The sequence below is a fragment of the Anthonomus grandis genome, chromosome 10 (assembly GCF_022605725.1).
Source record: "Anthonomus grandis grandis chromosome 10, icAntGran1.3, whole genome shotgun sequence".
Taxonomy (NCBI): Eukaryota; Metazoa; Arthropoda; class Insecta; order Coleoptera; family Curculionidae; genus Anthonomus; species Anthonomus grandis.
The window spans coordinates 28222184-28241281 of record NC_065555.1 but is presented as its reverse complement, the minus strand read 5'-3'; the positions used below and the strand labels follow the sequence as shown (position 1 = coordinate 28241281).

Below are 19098 nucleotides of genomic sequence, written 5' to 3'. Positions count from 1 at the left end.
TTTGGAAGTTAACCTTTTAATTAATTTAGTTTATCGCAGTTTATACCCATTATTTATAAACCCATTTAGTTATCCATTGTTAATATCTAGACAAAAAATTATTAAAACTTTTTTGGAATTTCAGGAGATACGGACATATTGGTTAAATAATAATGGGCGCCGACTATAAATATGTTGCTGGCAACCGACATATTCTGCGTTCTCGATTCTGGTTGCTGGATATCGACCAGACACTACCTTCATTTTTGCACACTTTTATTTCGCGGCATTTCGGGTTCGAATAAGCAATAAATTTGCTAGATTATAATAATATACTTAATTACACATTTTTATTAATATTTTGGTATCCAATTCTTAATAGATACTTCACAAATATGCCGTCTTTTACAATATTATAACCTAGGATTGACACCTAACTCGCCTGTGAAAGGAACAATTTGCATTTCCTTTTTTCGAATATATATGACCCACTTCAGACTTCTTCATCAGTTTTCAGCAAAAAGGGAGTTTTTAGTCTTAATGTTAATTACAAAAACGCACTTAAACCACTTAAAAGATATTTTTAATACTAATACTGTACGAAAGGTGCACCATCCGAAAGTAAACAACAGCGCAGTTGCCAAATACCTTTATCGCAAGAATATTTTTGGGCAAAATCTACAGCGTTAACGCTGGAAAATGTGCAAATTTGGTGATTTGAAGAATCCAAATTAAAAATATTAATTATTATTAGTGTAAATATAGTACAAAATATTTTGATTATTAAACGAGTTTCACCCTTTCTTTTGCTTCATAATAAAGAATGCAACTCAGTTTCTGCTAATTATAATAATTTATTATATCACTTTATTTTCTTCTGTTAAAATTGAGTAATCACTGGCAACATGAAATACGAAGCATGTTTATCAATAAAATATCCCCTCTGCCCCTAGATAGATGTTGCGCTCAATCCAAAGCAGCCAATGTTTATTCTATTCTAGTATATTCATGTTCTAAGCTTCTGTCCAATATATGTTGTGGCCACTGGACCAAGCGTGTTCTGCTATTTCTGATCTGGAAACTTCTCCTGTTCACGTCCACTTTCGATATTCTTTTGTCCTGATTCCCAGTAAAACACAGGCGAGACAAAACGACCGTTGTCTCGCCTGAAAAATAGTAAAATATAGGCAAGACAACGATCGCTTTGTCTTGCCTATATTTTACTCTTCACATTCCCAGGGAATTCAAAAAAATGGGACCTGAACCAACAATTTATTCAGAGGCTTAGAAAAATCAAAAATCAAATTGAGTGAGGAAAACACAGACTTTAACTTTCTACGAGAGGCTAAGGATAATAATGTTATTGATATGATCCGGTAAGTCGATTGAAATCCATGATGTCTGGAACAAGATCAGAGTGCCTTGTAGAACGTGCCATAAAAAAAACTACTACCATCTGAACTTGGATATAATCATTGGAGCTAAAAGTCTACTACCAAACAAAATGATTTTATATTTGTTATATTAAGGACGTATTGAACAATAAAATATTACTTATCTTTAACCAGACTATTCTGTCTTATAAAGAACCTTATTTTATAACAAAGTTTTATAGATTAGTATGGGACAGTTTAATTACATATTTTTATAATGCAATAAGTAATTTGCTATAAAGCATTTATAAAACAATCTTATATAACTATATTGTGTTAAGCAAAAGTTGCTTTTATAATTGTTTTAAAACATACCTATAAAACAGATATAAAATAATGTTATAAAGGTTTTGTAGTAAAATATATTAGATGAACGAAGAATTTATTATAAAACAAATTACTCTTAGTGACTTAATACACTGCGAACCAAAATTAATGCATATTTTTGGAAATTAAATTTTTTTCTCGAATATTTCTTTTGTCCTTTCAGTTGAATTTTTGTCTTTCTAGTTTAATTTATAATAAATATTTAAAATAAAAATACACAATTTGTTCTCAAAATTTTATACCAAAAAATAAATCAAATAATTCTCTTACAAAATATACAGATTGGCGAATGGATCACTACACATATAAAATTCGAGCTCGATTATTTTAGCTGGTAATAAAGATCGATCTGTCAAAGGTGAAGCTATAGAAAAAATAATAAACAGTAAATTTATGTCAAATTTTTGATATTTTTTCAGTTCAGAAGCATTAGATTTTTTACTGTTAGTTTTAGTTAATTTAGTATTAATATACAAAAGACAGTTAAAATATCGTCGATCGATAATAGATTTGCAAAAAATACAGAGAAGATGAGGTTGCACGTATGTTTTTTACATTGATTTTTATCTAGTTTGGGTTTATATCTCTGAAAAAAAACATGAGTGATGTTTATGTCAAGTTTTTTCCTCTTGGGCAAATATCTGTTTTTATCATCGGTTTCATGGCGAAATTAATGTGGGTCTCGTTACGATCTAGATCCGGCCCTAAAAAAGTATGAGGTCGGATTTAGAATCAAAACGTTTTAAAAACTAAGACAATTAAGTGTTTTCAGGATTCAGGTCGGTTTTCAAGACCCATGAAAACGCAGCAAATGTTTACACTATAGGTTTGTTCTCACAGCAGTAAGAAACAAGCTTACGACAATTAAACTTGCGCAATAGAGTAAAATGCGTTCGCACAGAAACTTCTGATCGGTTTCATATCAAAAGTCTGATATTCTTACACAAATTTCTGATTGTCATCTGATAGTCAGACTTGTTTTCGGATTTATTTCAAGTAAAGTGTCAGAGAATTCGTGTAGCCAGTCAACGCCGATCTTCGGAATATAAACATAACCTCTAAATTGTTGTTTGTATTTTGTCGTTTGGTCTTTCCGCCGTTGGATTAGTCTAAAAATACACATAAAGGAACCGAGTGATTTTGAATTGTCGGAAAAATCTGGTCAGAATTTTGCTAATTCCGAGTTATGTTGATTCCGACAGACTTTTAAAGAAGATTTACTTGAAGGACAGATGGATAAGGCTTAAAAATCAAAACTATTTTTATGAAACTGTGTCCCAATTTAATAGAATAGAATTTTTCGACCATTTTAGAGTAAGCCCTGAAGTAGCAAATAATGACGCAATCTTAAACTCTATTAATAATATACAGCTATTTTAAGGTTGTAGTGCAAATTTTTTTTGTTTATGTTTTATTTATTTTCCTATTTCCCAATGGCATACAAAAGTGCGGTTATTTTTCTTCTCCACTCAATCCGTATTTGATGTTCGCACAGACGGTTTCAAATTGATCAGAAGTTGTAATATTTTACGCATGCGCATCGAGAATGGTTTGGAAACAGTTTCAAACTTGTAAGACATTTGCAGTAAGAACAAACCTTCTGACAGCTATTAGACATGACGTCATTCGAGCTCAAAAATATGACGACGTGAATCTTAAGACAACGTAAGGCAACCGATTAATGCACTTACTCGCTAAAATATGCCTTTTAAATTTTATTTTAGTAAGCGTCTGACGTCAGTGGGGGATGTACCTCTTGCAGAAAAATTTAAAAACATATTACGCGCCATTGTTATATTTTCTTAATGCAGGAATAACATGTGCATACATTCCTTAATTACAATTCTTTTATGTTGTGCATTGCATATTGAAAATTAAAAGCGTTGTTCTTATTATAATAAAATATAAACTCTAATTAAAATAGAATGTAAACATTATAAAAGACCAGAAAATAAAACTCTACATAATAAACCTAACAAATAATTATTTAAATAAAAGGCTTAAAGAGACCCTCTTCTTCAGATAAACAAAAGTTTAACCTATCGTAAAACCTGTTTCTTCCAAAAAAGTTTGAGGTAAAATAGAATTGGCAGATTCAATAATTTTGTTTCTCAAATCCTCTAAATTCGTTGGACTACTATTATGATGTTTATAAATAGTCTCTTTAAGATAACCCCACAAATAACAGTTATTTGGTGACAAATCGGGAGATCTTGGAGGCCATTTAGTATTGCCAATCCCATTAATAATGCGATTAGGAAAAGTATTTGTTAAAAACTCTTTTAATCTTACCGCATTATGAGCAAGATAATTTTGTTAAAAATAGACTGATCTTAGGTCTATATGAGGGTACTGAGTACAGAACTAAAAACTTCTGTGCTCGTCTTGCTGAGACCAGTAACGAATAAATGAACAATAGAAGGATTGTATTTACCATGCATCAGAAAAGAGGACTTATCTGAAAACAACATATTTTCTAAGAAATATTAATTTGTATTTGCCTTTTCCATCATGGTTTCACAAAATCCCATTCTTCATCATTGGTCTTCAGGAAATACTTCCTGAGTTTTAGAGGAATATTTAAAACACTTGTATCCATGTTTTTCCAAATTATCATACTTTTAGACTTGGAAGCAACAAGATGTTTCAAAATTTGACACGACATTTAAAGTAGTTTTAGCATAAGGAATCGGTTTATTTTCAAAATTTACTGAGAATAAATCCCTGCATTATATTGCCAAATTGCCTCCATAAAACCATTTAATCAATTGAACTTTTTCGGAAGGGGTATAGAAAGAAAGAAACAAAGAAAGAAAGAAAATGTGCTATATTACGTAAAAATAATCTTGTGTACAAGCATCCTACAAGCTAAAAAAAAACAAAACAAAAATACAATTTCAAAATTTGACAAAACAATAAACAAAATTAAACACAAGAAGACAAAACTTTTTGAACATACTTGAATTAAAGATAACTAAATAAAACAATCAATTACTAAATAAAGGTAAACTTGTTGACAAAACTAGAGAAGAAAAAAGGAAAAAAAAACTTTCCAACATGTCCAAGGTTAAAACCTATCATTAAAAAAGTCATCCAGGTTATAATATGCCTTAGCCAATAAAAGCGACTTTAATTCTCTTTTAAATTTCTTAACATCCGATATATGTCTAACACACAGAGGAACATGATTGTAAATTTTTTTACTTATGTAAATTAATGAGTTTCAAAGAAGCGGTGTTGTATTCGCCAACCTGTATACATAGAGTGGTTCGAGAAGCACGCGTCAAGTACAGCCCAATCCAAACTGAAGGTGTGGCTTTGAAACTCCAATAATAGAGCGGAAAAACATACTTATAAAAATGATAATAACTTTATAACTAAAAAGTAAATTATTTTAATATCGACTAATCCACAGTTGAAAAAAAACATTCTTATTTGCCATTAGTTGAAAATCTTACCTCGTCTTTACCCCTAGTAGACATCGGCATTTTTTTTGGGGGTCTTAAATATTGGGCGATATCCTCCTTGGTTCGTCTATCCACTGCCGCATCTACCGTTCTGGATTAATTGTCTTCATTATTATTATTATTATTTGTTTCCTTTAATTTATTTTATATAAATTAATTATTTTTAAGGGTTATTTCGTCTGTACCAACAGATTAACGGTTTTTATAATCAAATAAATGAATTTGAAATATTAAGTACATCGGATACACATCAAGTTAAAAGGATTAGACGAAAATATGTGTTTCTAAGCGTGTATTATTTATTGGATATTTCTTTGAACATATCTTATCACATTCATATTAAGTTATATTTATGTCTAAATTAACAAACGTGGCATAAGATACTTAATTATTTTATTTTGTTAATGATACAACTATACCAATCGAACTTAAAAACTATAAAAAAAAATCTTTATCGAACCAAACAAGGAAGCGATCGTAATTTGCAAACCTTTATAAAACAATCCTTACGTAAATTCTTTGACAGAATAAAATCACGACTAGTTATGGTCGAAACAAGGCCATTGCATAATTGGATTTTATAAATTCTTTTGTTATTCGTGACACACATAGAAAATTAAAGTAAGAGGAAAAACCGACATGACGAAAAGTACATTTAAAGACGATTTTTTTGAATGGAAAACATACATTTGTTGTCTGCAGATTTAAAACAATGACCCATAATGGTGCGTTCTTTTTAAATTCTGTAGGTCTCTTTTCTTGATTTTCTGGATTTCTGCTTTTTCCTTAATAAATAGGCCGTATTTAGCACTTTCTAACTAGGCAACGGCATTCGTTGCCGCAAGTAGCTTTGTTATAGAGTTTAGTGTAAATGCTTGGGACTAAATAATACACACATTAAAATGGTCTAAAGGATAATAATATTAAAAGACAATGTGCTGCTCCAAAAAACTTTCTAACAGTTCTTGCAACATTAGAATATGCATTGTCGTGCATAATTATAAAATTTTCACCAACACATGGATGATCAGAACGTGATCCCTATATTCGTTTGCTATTAAAAACCCTTCAATTGAAACCAGATTAGTTCGAAAACCTATCGAAACTTCAGGACAAACCATCAAAGTTCCGCCTTGGTACCTGTCGATGTTTTATCTAAAAAATTAAGTTCAGCTTGTTTTGCCATAAGATCAGTTTCCAGGGAATTAAATTTTTCGTCATCAAGAACAGTGTATTATGCCCTTTTTGAGTCCTATCTTCGTAACGCCCTTCCATTCTGGGGCACATGCTGTGTGACTCAGTTTGAGCGCATTTTTAAACTACAAAAGAGAGCGGTTCGCTATTTACTAGGACTTGATAATCGAGCTCACTGCCAAGAAATGTTTAAAAGATTTAAAATATTAACTCTTCCATCTTTATTCATTCTTGAATCTATTTGCTTGGTTCGCAAGCATATATCAGAAATTCCTAATAGACTAAGAGCTAAAAAAATGCACAATCATCTGCCTTTGGAAATTAAATCATTGACATCTTTTCCTCGATTTCGCAATGCTTTGAAATCATATTTACTGGAGAGAGCTTTATATGCAGTAGATGATTTTTTTTTAATATTAATTTTTGAGTATCATACACGCACTGGCTAATTATTAAATTTTTTACGATGTAGAATAGCAATATTTTGTATTGCTAAATTTCTATAAAATTTTTTATGAATTTTTAAACATTTTATTAATGTTTTTGACTATTTTTGTTACTTTTTTTAATTTTATTTCTTGTTACTATTTTTATCTATATACATCTATATCTTACTTTCCTATTTTCTTACTTTTTACATTTAGTATAAGAAATTTGACCAGTTACATTTACGTCTTTTATACCCAGTTTTGTATATATTTATTTAGTACTTGTATTTTGAGTAAAATCTGTATTGTTGTGACGAATTCATAATGAGTTACTTATTATATTGGGTATTACGTCACTTATAGCAAAAATCAATTTAGAAATTTTTATCTCACACGCTCAACAATTGAAAAGAAGAAGAAAATAAACTTATTCACGTATTTAAAAGAAATATGAACTTAAATCTGTAACGATACCGTTCGATATACTTATTTTAATTTAAGTTCAATAAGTTTTAAATACAATAATTTACTTGAGGTATAATAGATTTTTTATATACCTAGGAGCTGAGGTTCAATCTATTAATCTCTGAGCTCGTTTCTTCTTTTCAATATCCTACCTAACTTTGTTATGAATATTATAATTAAAAAACGATAAAAAACAACAAGAAGACCTACTTTTTTTAAAAATACCTAATTTGAACCAACGTTTCGGTAGTTATATCTACTACCGTTATCAAGGTAATTAAAGTAAAATTAAATTAAATTAAAAATAAAATATACTTATCTTTCAAATTTTCAGTAATCCAGTCTCATCAAAATTTCTTCCTAATTCGAAAATACTTTATATACTTTTTTATATGATTTGACGGTTCATTAATAGTTTGACAAACTATTTTGAAAGATAACAAAAATTTCAAAGGTTACTTTTTTAAAAATTAAAGGGGTGTGATCTTAATGTAAATTAATCATAGAAAATACATGAATATCAAATATTTTAAATCATTAATTAATTTTGAGAATACCCTGATCTACTTCTCTCTTTAGCAAAGGAATCCATGTATTATGAAAATCAACCGAACAAGTAGCTAAGCATTTATCTTCATTTAACATTATAAATGCACTTTCCTTTAGCTTACGTAATTTTGAAATTGGTTCCTTTGCTAAAATTGAGGAAGCATTCCAGTCTATTCTGTGGTTATTGTCGAATGCATGTTGTGTAATTTTTGATTTTTGAAAATCATTGTTTTTTATGTAAGATTTATGTTCATTAATTCTTTTTGGTAATGGTCTACAGGTTTCACCTATATAAAATTTACCACAAATACAAGGAATTTTATAGATTACATTTTTATTAAATTCATTTTCATTGAAAGGTTTAGTTTTTGTTAATAAGTATCGTAATGTGTTTTGTGATTTAAAAATAGTTCTTATATTAATTTTTTTAGCAATTCTTTTTATCTTATCAGAAAAACCTGGAATAAATGGTAAAATAAGATTTGTCGTAAAAAGTGGTTGATTCAATTTTATACGTGGATTATCAAACTCTTTAAAGCAATTTTCTAAATATTCTTTGGGATAATTATTTTGAATTAAGATATTTTTAATAAAATCTTTTTCAGTTGTTAAATATTGATTATTACAAATAATATGTGCACGATCATATAAACTTTTTTCCACTCCTTTTTTTAGCATTATTGGATGATTAGAATTAAAATTAAGATATCTATTAGTATGAGTTGGTTTACGGTAAATTCTAGTTTCAAAATTTTGTAAATCCTTTTTAATTAAAATATCAAGAAAAGGAAGCTGACCATCAGCCTCCTTTTCAAGAGTAAATTTTATAGTAGATTCTTTTGAGTTAATGTAATTTAAAAAATTTATAAGATCTATTTCGTTATGGTGATATATTGAAAAAATATCATCAATATATCGCCACCATATTTTAGGTTTTTTATCAAATGTATTAATAATTTCAGATTCAAAATTTTCCATAAATATATTACTTAAAATTGGTGAAAGAGGAGAACCTATAGCCATACCAAAGTTTTGTTGATAAAATTCATTATTGTATTGAAAATAAGTAGTTTTTACACAATAGGTTTTAATTTTTAATTTTTTTACAAATCAAAAATTACACAACATGCATTCGACAATAACCATAGAATAGACTGGAATGCTTCCTGAATTTTAGCAAAGGAACCAATTTCAAAATTACGTAAGCTAAAGGAAAGTGCATTTATAATGTTAAATGAAGATAAATGCCTAGCTACTTGTTCGGTTGATTTTCATAATACATGGATTCCTTTGCTAAAGAGAGAAGTAGATCAGGGTATTCTCAAAATTAATTAATGATTTAAAATATTTGATATTCATGTATTTTCTATGATTAATTTACATTAAGATCACACCCCTTTAATTTTTAAAAAAGTAACCTTTGAAATTTTTGTTATCTTTCAAAATAGTTTGTCAAACTATTAATGAACCGTCAAATCATCTTGTTGTTTTTTATCGTTTTTTAATTATAATATTCATAACAAAGTTAGGTAGGATATTGAAAAGAAGAAACGAGCTCAGAGATTAATAGATTGAACCTCAGCTCCTAGGTATATAAAAAATCTATTATACCTCAAGTAAATTATTGTATTTAAAACTTATTGAACTTAAATTAAAATAAGTATATCGAACGGTATCGTTACAGATTTAAGTTCATATTTCTTTTAAATACGTGAATAAGTCTATTTTCTTCTTCTTTTCAATTGTTGAGCGTGTGAGATAAAAATTTCTAAATTGATTTTTGCTATAAGTGACGTAATACCCAATATAATAAGTAACTCATAACTTGTATTTTGGTTTCTATATTTGTGTGTTTTGCTTTTTATGTATAGCTTTGTCTACAAAATTTCTTAAAAATTTTTTGACAATAAAGCATATTTGATTGATTGATTGACTTATTCTCATTAACTTGTTTACTGAAGATAAAATCGGATTGTTGACTGATTATTGATAGTTAAAAAACAATTTTTTACTCACACATCTAAAATATCCAGTAAAATGTAGAATTCCATTGCTTGGCGATGCGTAGCTCAAATTTAAAAAACAAAGCACTATTGTAAAGAAAATTGAATGCCCCAAAAGATGTATTACAACACACCCCTTCCCATTCAAAAAATAAGGGTGAATGTCGCCCCCGCTAAGGGGTTGAAGAAAAATAGTTTTTCTAAAATCAAAAATCGACGGGTGCGAGCATTTTTGTTTTGTTAATCAAGAACCTCTAAAAACTAGTGCTAAAAGTATTAAATAATGGTATTGTTTCAAAGTCTTTAACAAGCTGTCAAACTGCGAAAACTCAAGTTAGCAATTAAAAACTTGGCAGTTGTAACTAGAATAAAAAGTCCTTTAAAATAAGCTTGACCCCCACTCTTATTTAAAATTTTTGAGGGTCGTTGCAACCCCTACCAAGGAGTTGATGTTGGTTGAAAGTTAAAAAAAAAAATGTTTCCTTACAATCAAAAATTGAAAGGTCCAAGTATTTTTTAAAAAAGGACCCCAAACCTTGCTAGACTGTTTTCGATGGGCCACCTTGTATAGTATTTTTATATTGTTTATATTTTTTACTTGAAACTGCACGTTCTTTCTCCCACACGAATAACTTCTTCATCTGTAACTACAATTGACTATTTCTGTACAACTTTTGATGACGTTTTATGCACAGTACTCCCATCTGGTATTTCCGACCATGAAGCTATTCTTGCTAAAATGCCATATAATACTGTATTATCTTCATCTCATTATATGGGAAGAATTTTCAGCAGGAGAAATTTCAATGCTTTTTCTGCTGCTACAGCTTCGGTAAATTGGAATGCACTTAAAACGGCTTTTGACCCGCTTACTTTATTTTTTCAAGTTCTGTGTGATAAGATCAATCAGTGCTTTCCTAAAATGGGGCTTAAAACTAAAAAACGAAAACCATGGGTTACAAGAGGACTTAGAATTTCAGCTAAAAACCTCCGTTTTTTGACTAAATTGGGCAAATATACCACAAATGAAAATATCCTTGTATATAACATCAGAAATACCGTAGTCTGCACAAAAAGACAATTAAAGCAGCAAAATCTAATTATTATAGGGATCGCTTAAATACGTCATCAAATAGACAAAGAGAGTATTGGTCGATTATTAATGTTTTTAGACATTGCCATAGAAAAGTATCTGAACCGGAGTTAAGACCTGACATGTTAAACGACTATTATTGTGATATACCTAATATCTTACTCAAGGGCATTCGTAGTAACATTGATCCCTTACACTATCTTCAACAAGTGTCGGTTGAGCATTTATTTTTCTTTCATCCTGTCGGTCTTACCGAAGTAAAAAATGAAATCAAACGCCTAAAAAAACATAAATCATCTGGAGCTGATGGGATATCTTCGAGGTTGTTACTTTTTTTGCCTGATTCAGCCTTAAATGATTTAGTTTCTGCCATAAAATTCTTTACATATTGGCATTTTTCCTTCATGTTTAAAAGAGGTAGTGCAGAGGTAGTCAGCCATGTAATTTCCGTCCCATTTCTATTTTGTCTACCCTCTCTAAGATAGTTAAAAAACTTGCAAAAAGCAGAATTTTGTCCTTTTTACATCATAATGGCATTTTGTCTGCAAATCAGTTTGGATTTCAAGCCGGTAAAGGGACTTATGATGCTGTTTTTAGCTTTTTAGAGAGCGTCTATGTGTCCTTGAATTCTGGAGAGTCATCGGCGGCAGTGTTTTGTGATCTATCCAAAGCATTTGACTGTGTGGACCATGGAATACTGTTATCTAAGCTCGATAAATATGGTTTTAGGGGCGTAGCGTTGCGATGGCTTGAGTCCTATCTATCAAATCGTACTCAGAAGGTTACAGTGTCTGGGCGTTTGTCTGCTTCTAGAACCCTAAAATGCAGCGTTCCCCAGGGTTCAGTGTTGGGACCACTGTTATTTTTACTGTATGTGGATGACTTGAGTTCATTGAAACTGTAGGGCAAGGTGGTTCAGTTTGCTGATGATACCACCATACTATGGAGCCATAAAAATTCTGATTATATTAAGACTTGTATCCTTGAAGACCTTATGTATCCAGATTCTATCAGGGTGGTGTGCTTCCAACAGGCTCGTGTTTAATGTAAGAAAGACGTTTATTATGGGGTTTAAGTGCGATGTTCAGGGTCTGATGTTTGAGGAAAATTCACTCTTGCAGAATAAAGAGTGCTGCAAGTTCCTAGGAATTACCATTGATGGTCGCCTTCGGTTTGAAGATCATATTTTACATTTAGCTGGGAAATTATCTTCTGGATGTTTTGCAGTAAGAATGGCAAAACAAGATCTGGGAGGGGTGGTTGCACGTTCAGTGTACTTTTCACTTATTGAATCTCATATTCAGTATGGCTTGCCTTTTTGGGGTTTAACCAATAAGGGGCTACTTAACATTGTCTTTGATATTCAAAAAAAAGCAGTTAGATACCTGTGTTCTGCTAAGTTAAGAGATTCTTGCAAACCCCTCTTCATTTCTGAAAAAATCCTAACTCTTTTTTCACTCTTTATCTTAGAAACAGCTGCTCTTATTCACAAAATTCCCAAACTACCCTCTGACACTGGCCATTTGACTCGTCGTGTAAATGATGTTCCCCTACCTATTCCTACGTCTTCCCTTACCAAAAACTCATTAATTTACATAAGTAAAAAAATTTACAATCATGTTCCTCTATGTGTTAGACATATATCGGATGATAAGAAATTTAAAAAAGAATTAAAACGCTTTTATTGACTAAGGCATATTATAACCTGGATGACTTTTTTAACGATAGGTTTTAACCTTGGACATGTTGGAAAGTTTTTTTTTCCTTTTTTCTTCTCTAGTTTTGTCAACAAGTTTACCTTTATTTAGTAATTGATTGTTTTATTTAGTTATCTTTAATTCAAGTATGTTCAGAAAGTTTTGTCTTCTTGTGTTTTATTTTGTTCATTGTTTTGTCAATTTTTGAAATTGTATTTTTGTTTTGTTTTTTTTAGCTTGTAGGATGCTTGTACACAAGATTATTCTTACGTAATATAGCACATTTTCTTTCTTTCTTTCTTTCTTATTGTTATAATTTTTCTTTCTTTAATTTCGCCAAATGACTTAGATTAAGTTGATCAGGGACGTGCTAGCCAATACCTCATCTGAACTTCACCCTTTTGATTAATACAACAAGTTTTCAATTTGTTATTTTGTTTTGTAATTTTCTTTATGTATTGGTTTTAAATAAAGACATTTATTATTTTTTTATTTAGTTACTATTTTATATTATAATATAGAACATTTAACAAAACCATTTTGAATTTAAATTTTGTTAACATCTATATGAGAATAAGAAATTATTGAAATCCTAAGTTATCTTCAATCCGTTAACTTATTTATTTTTAATCTGGTTTTATTTTCATTGACATCGAGTATTATTTTTTAAATAAACCGCTCCTAAAACCCTTGCGACAAGGTCAGTTCTTTTAAACCAAAGCGCAATATGTAAAAATTACACAATATGTATTATTATACAACAGCATAACGTAAAACTTCACTAAAAACCCACCACCCCCTGAGGACTTACTTCTTCTTTTAAAAAGTTCCAGAACAGCATCTAATTAAAAAATAAAGAAAAATTAAGCACTTGAGTATAAAATTCACAACCACTTCACCACGGTTAAAATATGTTATTTCGAACGATAATAATTTTAATAATCACGTCACCTAAATCGCACTCCACGGTGTAATACAATAAAACACAAGGTGAGCTTTTACAAACACAACGATTTTCTCTCGCTCTTACGTATCGACTGATAAAATAATTTCGTTCCTGCCGTTAACCGACTGACTGAGGTGAGGTTGCATTGCAACGAGCGGTACCGCTGTTTGTTCGATCCTTCGCAGCAGCTATTCATAATAACGACAACGTAATCGGTAAACAGGAAAATTGGCCCTGTTATACTAATATACGGGGGGGACCAGAACGTACACAGGCTTTTAATTGATATACTCAATTGTCATTATTTATTGTGCCTTTTTATAGTTCCTGAACATTTCTTTGACAATTGTGATTGATTTATTAACCCTTTAGAGACCAGAAAAACAACTTACTCTATGTTGGACAATCCGGATTTAGAAATAACCATTCATGCGAGTCGGCCCTACAGTATATTTGTGCGAAGTGGAGAAAAGAAATAAACGATGAAAATGTTGTGCTTAGTGTTTTTATTGACTTAAAACGGGCATTTGAGACTATAGATCGGGATATCCTCTTTAAGAAATTAAAGTTATATGGAGTTAAGAGTATTGTTTTAAAATGGATTAAGGATTTTCTAAGTAACAGGTGTATGAGAACTAAAGTAGGTGATAGATTTTCAAATAAGGTTCCAAGTAAACTGGGTGTGCCACAGGGCAGTGTTCTTGGGCCCTTATTATTTATAATTTACGTAAATGATATAAACACAGTTCTGCGAAATTCATTTATTAACTTGTTTGCGGATGATACTGTAGTATGCGTGGTAGGTAGGAACTTCAAAAATATTACCAGAATAATGAACTCTGAGATGCATATTTTGTATGATTGGTTGTGCAAAAATAAATTAAAATTAAATATAAGGAAAACAAAGTGTATTGTGTTGGGGTCAAAGACAAATTGTAATAAATTTTATGAATCAGGCTGTACAGTAAATATAAACGGAGATCAAGTAGATTTTGTTTCGGAAATTAAATACTTAGGAATAATTATTGATCCACAGTTGAATTTTTCATTGCACATATATTATGTTTGTAGAAAATTAGGTAAAAAAATTTCATTCTTATCTCGTATTTCAAGTTCTCTGTCATTATGGTCTAAAAAGTTAATATTTAACACTATTATATTGCCTCATTTTAATTATTGTTCTGCTTTACTCATATCCTGTACACAAGAAAACATAAATAGGCTTCAATTACAACTAAATAAAGCTATGAGGGTTATTTTGAACTGTAGTAAATATACACCAATTGAATATATGCTTTCTACATTAAATTGGTTATCGGTAGAAAAAAATATTAAAAAGGCAAATTTAACATTAATTTTTAAAATCGAACATGGTCTTTTACCAAACTATTTATCAACGTTTTTGGAAAAAAGAGAAAATTTCTATCAATACAACATTCGGTCAAAGCAGAACTATAATATTCAACATGTTAAAACCAATGCTTTACAAAAATCACTGTTTTTTGAGGGAAGTCGAATGTTTAATAACCTACCAGTAGAGATTCAAGAAGCAACATCACTGAAAATGTTTAATAGAAAGGTGTTTAATTTCTTAAAGAATCAATTATAATTTAATTTTAAGGAATTTATTATATTACACACAAGTATATTAAATGTTTGTTATAGTATTATGTACTAGCCAGGTGCTAAATAAAGGATTATTATTATTATTATTATTATTAGATATCGAAAAAAATCAAATTTTAAGGATTTTTTTGGATGTTATATTCATTGGTAGGTTAAAAAGGGTACATTAATTTTTTTAAATTTTTATTTCCATTTTTGAAAAAAAAACGGACGTTAAAGTACTGTTTGGAATAAACAAATTAAAAGTTAATTTAATTCATGATACTCAGCAAAACAGTTTTTCGTTTGTTTGCAACATAAAAATACCCCACATGCTGAACACTTGCTATAAGGTCTTGATTGTAAAGCACGCGCACTGCACATTTCACATTTACCCCCTTTATTTAAAAAAAAAACACCCAATGGGATCCACTATTTCCTAGACGGACATTATCAGGTACACTGTAATTATATGTTCGTCTTTCAACTATTGGTCCTGATATTCTGGGATTTAAAGCTCTACCTGTGTCCATTGTCATAAACCCCAAAATGATTGATCTTCTAAATTCAAGGGTGGAAATTTTCTCAAAATTCAAGTTGTAAATTATATAGGCATTTACAAATGCTATATCAAGAAATCCCCAAAATAGTCGGGGCCACCATTTTCGTGATGTTCTACGAATCATACTATATATACTTTTCAACTGGTCTGCCCTGCCTCAACTCCTTCCATGTACTTATTGTAATGGATGGGCATTTCACATCTGATCCTGTTCCATTTTTTTGAGTCCTTTTGACAGTGACCTCCTCTGTACCATGAAAATTAGATGCAAAGTGGACAATTTTATTGCCTCTCCACTTAAAAGCCCTGACTTGAGTGTTAGAGATCCGATATATACCCCGTTTCATTTCTTTATTTTTAATCATTGCTGGAAAACCACTTGTTTCGGGCCTGTTTATAATATATGTTTAATTACTTAAATCAAGGTTATTTCGATCTTAATTATTTATCAAGTTATCAAGGCCAGATTGTAAAGAAATTGGGACGCTGCTCCAGTTACACCGAAATAAGGTGATCCTTCTGTTTTCGACGCACACCCTTAGTGATTATGTAATGAGCGAAATAAAATAGAAACAAAATAAGAGGAGACACAATTTGACGTAAAAGGAAAAAGAATGACTCGACTTACCCTAGTAATAGATGAAGTAAAGGATGTTGATATAAGGAACACCCCAATCAGCTTTCATTAAATCGACAAAGACGTGATGCACTTCGGTATTATCTCGCATGAGATTTAGGTACCGATTCAATAATTGCCGTAGTACTACTGCTTCACGGTATCGCACACCTGTTCCGTATTTTGGCGGATGACCTCGGTCAAATAGCTTACTCCTCTCGCTCCGAGGGGACCATAAGGTAAAGTAGGATAAAAGAGCAAGGCTTTATGGAAAGAACATTAGAGTAAGAGAGTAAGGAAATGTAAGATAGGTCGAGTTTAAATATTAACAATTTACTAAAAACGCGCGTGTTATACCGGGTGCAAATAAACCAAAATAAACAAAGTATTACCGAACTAATTATTAAATATCTTAAACTTTAAAGAAAACTTATGTTAACTAAAAATAAGTAAAATTAGCAAAAAGTAATAAAAGAAGAGAGAACGAAACATTCTCCCCAACCCTGAAAATACCCAGTTAAAGGTATTTTAAGAAGATATTGGTAAAGGGCATAATTTGACGAGAGGGCGTTTAAGCAAACCCGTAGGAGTTTTAACTATAGCCACCCTTGGAACCTGATCCTTGCCATAAATAACCTTTTCTATGCGTCCCATTAACCAATCTAATGGTCGGCGATTTTCATCTCGTATAAGCATCAAAGTACCACAATCAACTGGAGCCGACAGCGGATGAGTCCATTTAGACCGTTGTTGCAATGTATGGAGATATTCGCGGCTCCATCGTTTCCAAAAATGGGAATGTAATTGCAATAGAAGATTCCAACGCGATAATCTATTAGCAGGAACCTCTGTGTAGTCGGGATCAGGTAAACAAGTCGGGGGCTGCATATTCAGGAAATGCCCGGGGGTGAGTACAGATAGATCATTAGGATCTGTACTAACAGGACATAGAGGGCGTGAATTAAGCACACTTTCTATTTGTACCGCAAAAGTATTTAATTCTTCGTAGGTAAGAATTTGGTTACCGACGATTCGAGTTAAATGTGATTTAACGGATTTGATATTGGATTCGTATATGCCTCCAAAATGAGGACTTGCACTAGGTAAAAAATGCAAAACAATACCTTCCTTCGCAGCACAATCTTTAAAAATATCTTTCAAATAATTAAAACCGCCCACAAAGTTTGTACCGTTGTCCGAGTAAATATCAGTGACTTTTCCTCGCCGCGCGATAAATCGTCTGAGAGCCGCCAAAAATGCTTCTGTACTCAATTCAGATACTAGTTCAATATGCACAGCTTTAACTGCACAACATATGAACAAGGCTGTTTATGCTTTGGTGGTCTTTGCAGCACGAAGTTTACCCATGATTACAGAAAACGGACCACAAAAATCTATACCAATATGCGAAAACACACGATGTTGGCTCACGCGGTATTTTGGCAAGTCGCCCATAGGGGGTTGATAATGAATAGGTTTGGTTTTCCAGCAAGTAAGGCATTTTGAAAGTACGCTATGAATGGCTTTTCGAGCATTAAGAATCCAAGAATTTTGTAAAAGCAAGTAATGAGTAGTATGTATACCACAATGTAAATTTGACACATGTATATGCTTAATAAGTAAATCGGTGAATTTACTTTTTCTAGGTATCAACAGGGGAAATTTTACATCAAATGCTAGCTCAGCATGACAAATGTGACCTCCCACTCTAAGAAATCCCTGACTATCTAAGAAAGGTTTTAATTTTCTTAAAGATTGTGGTAATGCAACTTCACTTTTCAGTTTAGCTATTTTGGCAGCAAAATGTTCCAGTTGGATACATTTAGTAAGGCAAAGTAGAGCATTTTGTAATTCAGGAATAGTGATATATTCAAATGGCACAATTTCCTTTTTTTGAAATCGGTGACATATTCGAACAACATAAGCAACAATTCTTTGTATTTTAGCTAAAGAGTTACATTTTTCCAGCAACGATTGAAATATACAGATTGTCTCTACCGCCAAAAAAGTTTTACTTTTCGCTTCTGAAAAAACTATGTCATATTCTGGAAGAGAGGCATTAAAAAGATTCAATGTTTCGAACGAGTATTTTAAAAATTCAGGTCCATTCCACCACAAATTGCAATTTAGAAGATCGAATGGGAACATTCCTCGAGTGCCACTAGGCTTATTTATCGAATCACTAGGATTATTTATGCCGGGGATATGATACCAACAATCGGGGGAAATTCTTTTTTGTATATATGAAACACGATTAGCTACAAACTGTTTCCACCATCTGAAACCGGGCTCCATTTTAAGCCAAGGATTTTTAAAAAATTACGGTTTTCAGGGTTAAAAGAAAGCGATTCTGTCTGAATGTGATCTTCTGGTATGCCTTCTAATACTTTAGGGTTATTGGTAGCCCATTTTCGAACTAAAAAACCTGCTTGCATCAAAAGAGTAATAAGTTGATCTTTCATAAGTAGCAAAGTGTCCAAAGAGTCATGGGACCCATGTATATCATCAATATAAGATGAATGAATAATTAAATCACTAGCTAATGGCAAATCAGAATGATCATTAGCTAATTTTAGCAAGGTACGTATTGCAAGAAAGGGTGAGCAAGTTACCCCAAAAACAACAACATTAATCTCATAATCCGAGATTGGTTGGTCCGGGGAAAAACGCCATAAAATTCTTTGGAATTTTCGGTCCAAAGGATTTACTTGTATCATCCTATACATTGCTTTAA

General features: G+C 31.2%; 1 protein-coding gene across 1 annotated transcript in view; it reads right to left on the bottom strand.

The window, feature by feature from the left end:
• LOC126741152 (PDZ domain-containing protein GIPC1) overlaps nt 1-13720 on the bottom strand; it is a 91557-nt gene extending 77837 nt beyond the window's left edge. The window contains exon 1 of the mRNA XM_050447494.1: nt 13447-13720. The gene's annotated coding sequence lies outside the window, so the exon portion shown is untranslated. The remainder of the gene's footprint in view (nt 1-13446) is intronic.
• Between the last annotated feature and the right edge of the window lie 5378 nt (nt 13721-19098).